Here is an 8,152-nt window from a genome sequence, read left to right on the forward strand (position 1 = left end):
GACTGCTCTGTAGTGGACTAAAGCCACACCCTTCATGAGGTTTTTAATGATATAATGATGCAATGGTTGACCTTCACCACTAGATGGCAGTGCTGCTCATTTAGTAAACAACAGAGAAATCTAATTAGTCGTTCCTGTCTTCATGTGGTTTTTCGGTTTATATGTTTATTTAAAGGCAGATTTTTTATTGTGACCGGACTTGAACATGACTTTAATTACACAAGCAGCTTTAAAGAATTTATGTCTGGAGTAAATTAGACAGTTGCTTCAGTCATTTTAGAAGACTTTATTGTCACATTTCACATGTTTGTGACATTTGATGAGCACTGAACTATATTGTTTTCAGATGTCTGTCTCCTGTGTCCTCCAGAACGAACTTCTGAATAACACCTTGTGAGTCAGTCACTTTAAAGCTAATTCAGACTGCATTAATACAAACAGAATCTAGATGACTCATGTAAAAAAAAACCTTACAGTTTTGCAGTTTATTGCTGTAATTAGCCTATTTTTGTTCAACTAATAACAGCTAAAAGAAGAGGAAAAACCTGAAAACAGTTGATTACCCAGTTATTGAGACATGTTTCAATTACATTTTTTGTTGATATTGCTGCTTATCATCATACTTGTGTGTGGGAGTAGACAGACCATCTGAATTAAAGGTTTATACACATGTTCATGTAGCTACAGTGAGGGGTGGAAAGAACATTTGCTTCAGTACAAATTTGAGGTACTTGTCTTGTCTATTATGCCACTTCTGTCTCTGCGCCACTACATTTCACCGTGGAATATTGTACTTTTTACTCTGATATGTGATATTTTATTAGAAATTGAACTACCCAACAGAATATACAAGTGTGGCTTTAATTTATCAATTAGCTGACTGACAGAAAATTAGCAAACTGGCAACCATTTTATTAATTCCTATTGAAAGTCAGTAAACATTTCATGGTCCCAGCCTCAGAAATGTGAGAATTTTCTGCGTTTCCTATAAACTGTTTTTGTAATTTTAATGATTACATTATAAATTCAGGTAAAAGATCTGAATATTTTGTCCACCTCCTGCACTGCCCGGCTGCAGTCACCTCAGTTATACTGTGCAATTAGTTTAATCTTTAATCGTTCTTGCATCAGCTGAATCGTTACAGAACATTAGGCTTACGACACCAATTAGAGACAAAACCCTCCTGAAATGAATGACCTACACATCCACAAAGGAAGCACATTAATAAACATTTCTGATGTACTTCACATTTATTATTATTACTTAATTAATTATGGCCGCTTAATGCTGTCCTCTCAGTCTCTCTGGCCCTTTGGCTGGATTGATAAAAATGCTGTGATGGTTGGTGGCCACTAAAAGAAAAAAAAAAACAGAAAACAAAAACGATAATAAGAAAAAATTAACTGGCTTTGTTTCTTGTGAATTAATGTCTTTTAGAAAATGATCAAATTAAGTCTGAAACAGAAACAAGCAGTTTGTGGCAGAAATGTTGTCATGACAACTAATTTCCATGATATCAAAGTGACAAAACCTCCTCGTTCTTTCAAAGCCTCTTAGTTTTATAAATGTTATATAAATGTGCACAATACAGTTCTACAATACAGTTAAGAAGTTGTGTCCTTTAAAATCTGCTTCAAAGACTTATTCAAACACTTTTTAAAGTGCTTGGCACACACGTTGAGTTTGTCGGCTAAAATGATGACTCTCGCTAGCAGATTTTATTAGTGTAGCTAGCTAATGTAAGCTAAAGCTAAAACTCTGAGTCAACATTTGAAACGAGAACCTTGTAAAAAGGTCTCAAATCTTAAAGTGTAGAGCTAACAATAAGCATTATATTGTTCTCATTTTCAAACAGTGTGTTTCACTTTAACAAGATTTTGTACGTATTTTTCTCAGGCTACGCGTAAACCCACAAAATAATGTAGAAAGTTGCTGCTAGTAAGCTAGTTAGCCAGGCATGCTAGCAATAGCAGCTTTCATCAGAGCAGATGAAGAGTTCAAGTTTAATCCGCTTTTTTAAAGACAATTAAAACACACCACATCAACATGTGGAGAAATACTTGAAGGACTTGTCACAGTTGCCAAGCTGTGATTGGGTAGTGGCTGTTTTGAGGAGGGTTTTAGCGAAGAGTCAGTTGCAGCTGATTTGAGCTTATAAAAGTTCATCATTGCACTGTTCTGAATCATTAAAAAATATTTTGTTTTGGATCATTAAAAAATAATTTTACTTTAAAAATGACATTTTACTGAATTAATCTCTTCTTTTCTTTCTTGCTGACTTAATACTTGCTTACTGATGTACTTAATACTTATATACTTACTTAATACTTAATATGTACAAAGTCACTCACTTAATACTTCCTTAATATTTACTCACTTACTTAAATACTTAATAGTTACATGCTTGCTTAATACTTACTTCATATTTCCTTACTTACTTACATACATTGGCGATATGTCAAGCAAAGCTTTTTGAATGTTTTTAATTAATTTATTATATAGCTGTGGAAAGAGTGGGTCTAGAAACTGAGACTTTCGGTTTTTAGAGTTTTACATAAATGTGACATCACAGATGGCCAGACAAAAGACTCCTCTTTAGTTTCTGTGTGGAGACTCACATATAACTGTGCTAATAATAACCTGTCGTGTGTGAAATATGTAATGCATTGTTTGGTAGATACTGACAAATCTTCAAAAATACAAACAAGTTTATACATTGAGTGAGTGACATGCAGCTAGTCCTGGCAGCTAAGTTAACATTATGAACAGCATTTAACGATGATTATAATAGCATCAGTCACTGAGGAATAACAGTTCCAATAACCAAAAAAACTGAGAAGTGTGCGTATATTTAAAGCAGTTTGTGGAATTGAATCATAACCAGCTCTGGTCTTTCCACCTCTGAAGCTCACCCACACTTCCTTTCAACCTACTAATTTTAGACGCAGGGGTTTTGATCGGGGGAAACCAAGCGCTTGTTCGTCATTGAGAAAGAGCAGGAATTAACTCTGTGCTTTAGAGCTCTTTGTTGCTCATTATGTCTGTCTAGAGATCTCCATGCCTAAAACAACAGGTGCTTTCAGTCTGAAACAGATGGTGCTAATGATAAGAAAATAAATTTACACTATACAGCATGTCTGCAGGAGAATAAAAGAAAACTGCCTGTGTCGCCTCTGTCTGAAATTTTCCCTGTAGTGCCACATGTGTCACACTTTGAGGACACGCAGACCACGACGTGATGACGCCATAGAGAGCTGTAAATGTTATCAGATCATATCAGCTGTATGTCTATCGGCCCTCTCATGCATATCCCACATATGACAGGAAGCAGAGTGAAGTCAAAGCCTGAGGTTGCCCACGTGGAAACACTGAAACAGAGCTCTGCGCTTTAGAAACAGAGAGAAAAAGAAAGTATGTTTTTTCTCCTTCTTCTTTTGACTAGACATAAATACAACTCATAAAACCCCTTTTGCTCTAATGAAGAAACTTTCACTCTGGCTGTCATGTCTAGTTTTTTTAGCAGGAGCTCATAAAAGAATCGAAAGTAGGTGATGTTATGCTTGAAGGTGATGCTGGCCATAAAGGTTTTTTTTAGTGTTCTGTCCCTTCAGTTGAACTTCAAAAGAAGATTTGGATCTGCTTTCCCCTTAACACCTCGATATGATGTCACTTTCTCTGTCACTCAACACATATATTTTCACATGAGGTTTTCTGATCGCCAAGACAGCACACAACCGCTTTGAGAAATGAGAAGCGAAGCATATAAAGCGACTTCCTCTCTAAATTTGCAAGAGGAGGAGAGAGAAAGGCAGGGATTGAGTTTGAAGCGTCCTCAGCTGGCATATTACAAATTGTGAATTTCCAGTATGTGAAGGGGGGGGGGGTCCCTGTCACATCTCTGCTTCTTCCCCCGCCTCCTCATGTACTTTCAACCTTTTCCCTTCAACTACTACAACGTTGGCCCGTCACAGTCAATGTGTTTCCTCTTTAACACGCTCGCAGGAATGAGATGTGCTTGACACGAGTCCACTGAATGAGTGTAAGAAAAAGGGTTTGCATGAAACCAGAGTGCAGCCAGCGAGTCGGAGGAAGGGGGGGGGCTGATAGTAGTGAGAATGGATGGGGAGCCACCTTGTTTCTGAGAAACAGAGCAGTATGACTTGGTTACTGGGTTACCACAAGCAAACACTGTGGACAGCGAGATTATGGGCCAGTTAATGGGCGGCATCTGAGATATGTAACGGGGATTGTGTGCAGGATCACAGTCATTTCGTGGAAAAGGGTCTCTTCCAAAATCCCCGCCGGTGACACTCTCGTAACTGTCAAACAGAAATCCATTTCATTTCACGACCCTGCACAGTCATACTGTTCAATGATTACACAGGTGGCTTGATAAGACACGCGTCAAGGTGTTAGTATGAAAATGTTATGAGGCCGGGTTTAGCGTTACTGTGACTTTATTTAAATGATCATGATAGAATATCTATTAAAATGGTATCAGACCTCAAAATCCTGATCCATGGACAAACTGTACGAGTCCACCACGAACACCTCTGACTTTTCCTCCTTTGACCATGAGGTTGTCATGAGGTTGTGGTTTTTAGTGACATGTCTCAACATATCTTGAATGGATTGGCACAAAATGTTACAAGTACAGACGATGAATCCTAGTGCCTTTGGTGATCTTCTGACTTTTCCTCCAGCGACATCATGATGTTGACAGTTGTTGGTTTGTAAGGGGAATTTTGTGGGACCTACTGAATGATTGCCATAAAAAATGGTAAATTTGGATGACTTGTAATCAGGTTAACTTTAATTCTAGTTTACTGCCAAATATCTCCAAAACATTCCCATGAGCCTCTGCTGTACTTTGTGTTTAGCAAGTGTTAGCATGCTATCATGCTAAGCTAAGATGGTGAACATTTTAAACATTAATACCTGTGTGTCATGTCATGGCACATCAGCATGTCAGCACACTTTATGTTTCTGTCTGTCTATCTATCTATCTATCTATCTATCTATCTATCTATCTATCTATCTATCTATCTATCGCATTAAAAATCATTTGATGTGAGTTTGAAGAGGTGGAGAATCAGATGTTGCTCAAAGGCAGCTTGATATTTCGTCGATTTTCCTGTCAAATCTTTGACGTGTTACGTATTTGAACAAATAATTGAAATACTTGAAGTCAAGCTGCCAACATCTTCATGCCAATTTCTGTCATCGCAGCTGACTCAACTGTAAATAACCTGTTCAAATCCAAGAAATGAATACATTTTCTCTTCCGTAGGCAGCATTTACATACAAGATAAATGGCATTTTACATCAATTTATTGCGTGATTTTCTTTTTAATAGTCGTTCTGTTAGAAGGGGATTTCACATGACTCATACACAAGTATATAAATGGCATGTTTACTGTTCAGGGGGGGTGAGAGAGAGAGACAAATACGGAGGGTGAGGAGGAGAGAGACACGAGTTGCTGAAAGAGGAAGTGTTGGTGTACTCAGGAGCCAGGTCAGTAACTACCATTACAGCAAACACACACGCGAACACAGACTAACTTCGTGGCAGCACCTCAGCTTAGACGAGCATCTTGATTCTCAGCCGTAGTCGACATGAAGCAGCACCTGTTACATCCTGTTAGAAATGATAACGTCTCTGCGGAGAGATAACAGACGCAAAAGTTTGCTGTTGGCTCCAGCTGCCACACTTGGACTTTTTCTGTCTCTTGAAACTCAGTGAACCCTCGTCCAGGTGCCTGAGTCTGCGTTCTCAGACTCTTCAGCCCCACAGCCCCGTCAGAGGGTCTCGGACATGGTTCAGATGTTGTGTTTCTGATGGTATCAGGCTGAGTTACAGGAATTGCTTTCAATGTTGTTTTTGTGTGTTATCATTATTTTGTTTAAGGGAAAGTGTAAAAAAGTGAGAGAACTCACTGTGCTCAATGTGTGAGACAGCAGAGACAGAGATGTTTTAAAATATGGGCCAATCAGGGCAGATTTTTTCACAAAAAGTGAAAATTGATGTCTTTGATTAAAAAAACTGTCAGGCAGTGTTCTTGTAATCCATTCTGGGTTGTAATCTGGGCTACCACAAAATCACAGCAATATCCAGTTCGGGGAGACCAGGGATGGTTGTAACGGTACTATTTCCGCCAAGAGGGCAAAGTCATGTGATCAGATTCATATATGTCCACTTCCACTTCCGGCCTTGCATGTGAGCTTTCATAGCTGTGTGAAGACATTTTAAGATTTTACAACCAAAACGCTCATTTTCATGTAAGAGAGTCTTTTTTTTTTTTTTTGGACCATGTCCATGTTTTGAGCAGAACTGATACTGTTACAGTTAGAATGATGTGCCTGTGTCAGAGAGAGTAGTCTCTTAGGTAAAATGTGAGGCATTTCATCTTTGCTCATTTTAAACCACCATGCTGCAACAGCTAATTAAAGAATGGCTGACAGGGGTGAAGATGGTTGTAACACCTTTTAAAGCAGTGTTACAACAACCCCATAATAAGAACTAAACGCATTCTCTCTGTCCTGCTCCTTTTTTCAGCACGCAAAGACAGCGGGTGATGAAAACTGATCAGATGAGGTGAGGCAGGGAAAGGCAGGGAGGTCTTTCACCAAAGAGTGCTCTGCCATGGGACACTGAGCAGATACAGGTGCAGGTTAGCAAGTTAGATCTACGTAGAAACTGGTTATGAGTGTATGTATCAGTTTTTAGACACTATTTTTGCTTTATTTTAGGTTAAGGAAGTTTTCATCTGCTTATAGTGGAGCACAACATCAAATAGTCCCACAACATGGCAGGTCCAAGTTAGCTCTGAGGTGCAATAAATTTCTTCAAATCCACATTTTGTGGTGTGGTCTCAATTTTTAATTCTTCCCTCTCTTTTATTACATCTTATCCCAGTAGCTGGGCAGGTTGGAGCTCCTTGTGTTCGACATAAATCATACAGTTGGAGTAGCTGGAAACATTGCTATTTCTGGAAGACAAACAAGGCTGCACTGACACTGAGTGAAAATCAGAGAGCTCTGATGCAAAAATTCAGCAGTTTATATGTGCTGAGACAAAAAGTGTTACATCCCTGGTCTCCCTTATTGGTTTGTGTGGTGAAGATTTGTGAATGAAACGCAGCAGCTCCAATGTATAAATGATGTCCCAAAGCCAACCAGTGATCAATGTGTCTGTCGCCCCCTGCAGGATGTCCCTCAGCTGCATCAACGCCAGCAGTCAGGTCAGGATGATGGAACAGCTGTCAAGTCCAGTCCCAGGTCGAGGTTAATGCTAATCGTGATAGGGGTTGTTCATTACCCGACACCTAACATGTTAGCATTAGCTTCACTCTGGGACATCTCACCCAAAAAAACTGACCAAGGCCACCACTGGTACATCCAACACTGAAGCCACGATGCAACTGAGGAATCTGTTGCATGAACAGCCACAAAGTGAACACACGCACACCGTGTTACTGCTGTCGAAGACTTTCCGGCTCTAAATGACGACGTCAAGACTCTGTGACTTTGTGATTTAACTGTATAGATTCAAGTTTACAGCACCTGAGAATTAACAAATAGCCGTCTGGCTTTGAAGTAATGCATCCTTGTATATATATCACTTAAACCATTGTATAAAGAAACTTTTTAGTGTTCTATATGAAAGAATGTTGCACATGCTATATTTTGACTTGTACCTGTATGATACACTGTGTGCGGTGGGCCCATGAAGAAGCCAGTTACTGTCAGTGATTCTTTTATTTTTCAGGAACACTGGAGGATGATGAAGTGGAAATGATCATAAGCTCAATAAACTGACAACCATGTTAAGAACAGACCTGTTTTTATGTTGTTGTTTTTTTTAAGATATATGGTTTTCATAATATGACAGATATATAACAACATTTAATATTTAACAGAAGTTGAAAAATGACATGAAGGGGGTTCTCATTGTAATACTTAGTCATGGTGATTCAGATCGTAAATGATCATAATCTGCTTAATTTTCCTATTGTGAATCAATTAGCTCAGTTAGCTTAGAGATAATGATCTGAAATTGCAGCAATTAGAGAGAAAGATGGAAAAAAAAAAAACAGTTGAATTTGACTAGTGAAGCATCCTCAGGCCTGTTCCTCATCGGACAAACCTTTT

The 8,152-nt window shown here is 38.8% G+C and overlaps 1 long non-coding RNA gene across 1 annotated transcript; it reads left to right on the forward strand.

Moving 5' to 3' along the window:
• The first annotated feature begins 5,444 nt into the window (after positions 1 to 5,444).
• Positions 5,445 to 7,831, forward strand: LOC121610799. The gene is made up of 2 exons (XR_006007052.1): positions 5,445 to 5,516; positions 7,209 to 7,831. It is a non-coding gene; the product is annotated as an uncharacterized LOC121610799 (long non-coding RNA).
• The last annotated feature ends 321 nt before the right edge of the window (positions 7,832 to 8,152 follow it).

This window comes from Chelmon rostratus, chromosome 1 (assembly GCF_017976325.1).
Source record: "Chelmon rostratus isolate fCheRos1 chromosome 1, fCheRos1.pri, whole genome shotgun sequence".
Lineage (NCBI taxonomy): Eukaryota > Metazoa > Chordata > Actinopteri > Chaetodontiformes > Chaetodontidae > Chelmon > Chelmon rostratus.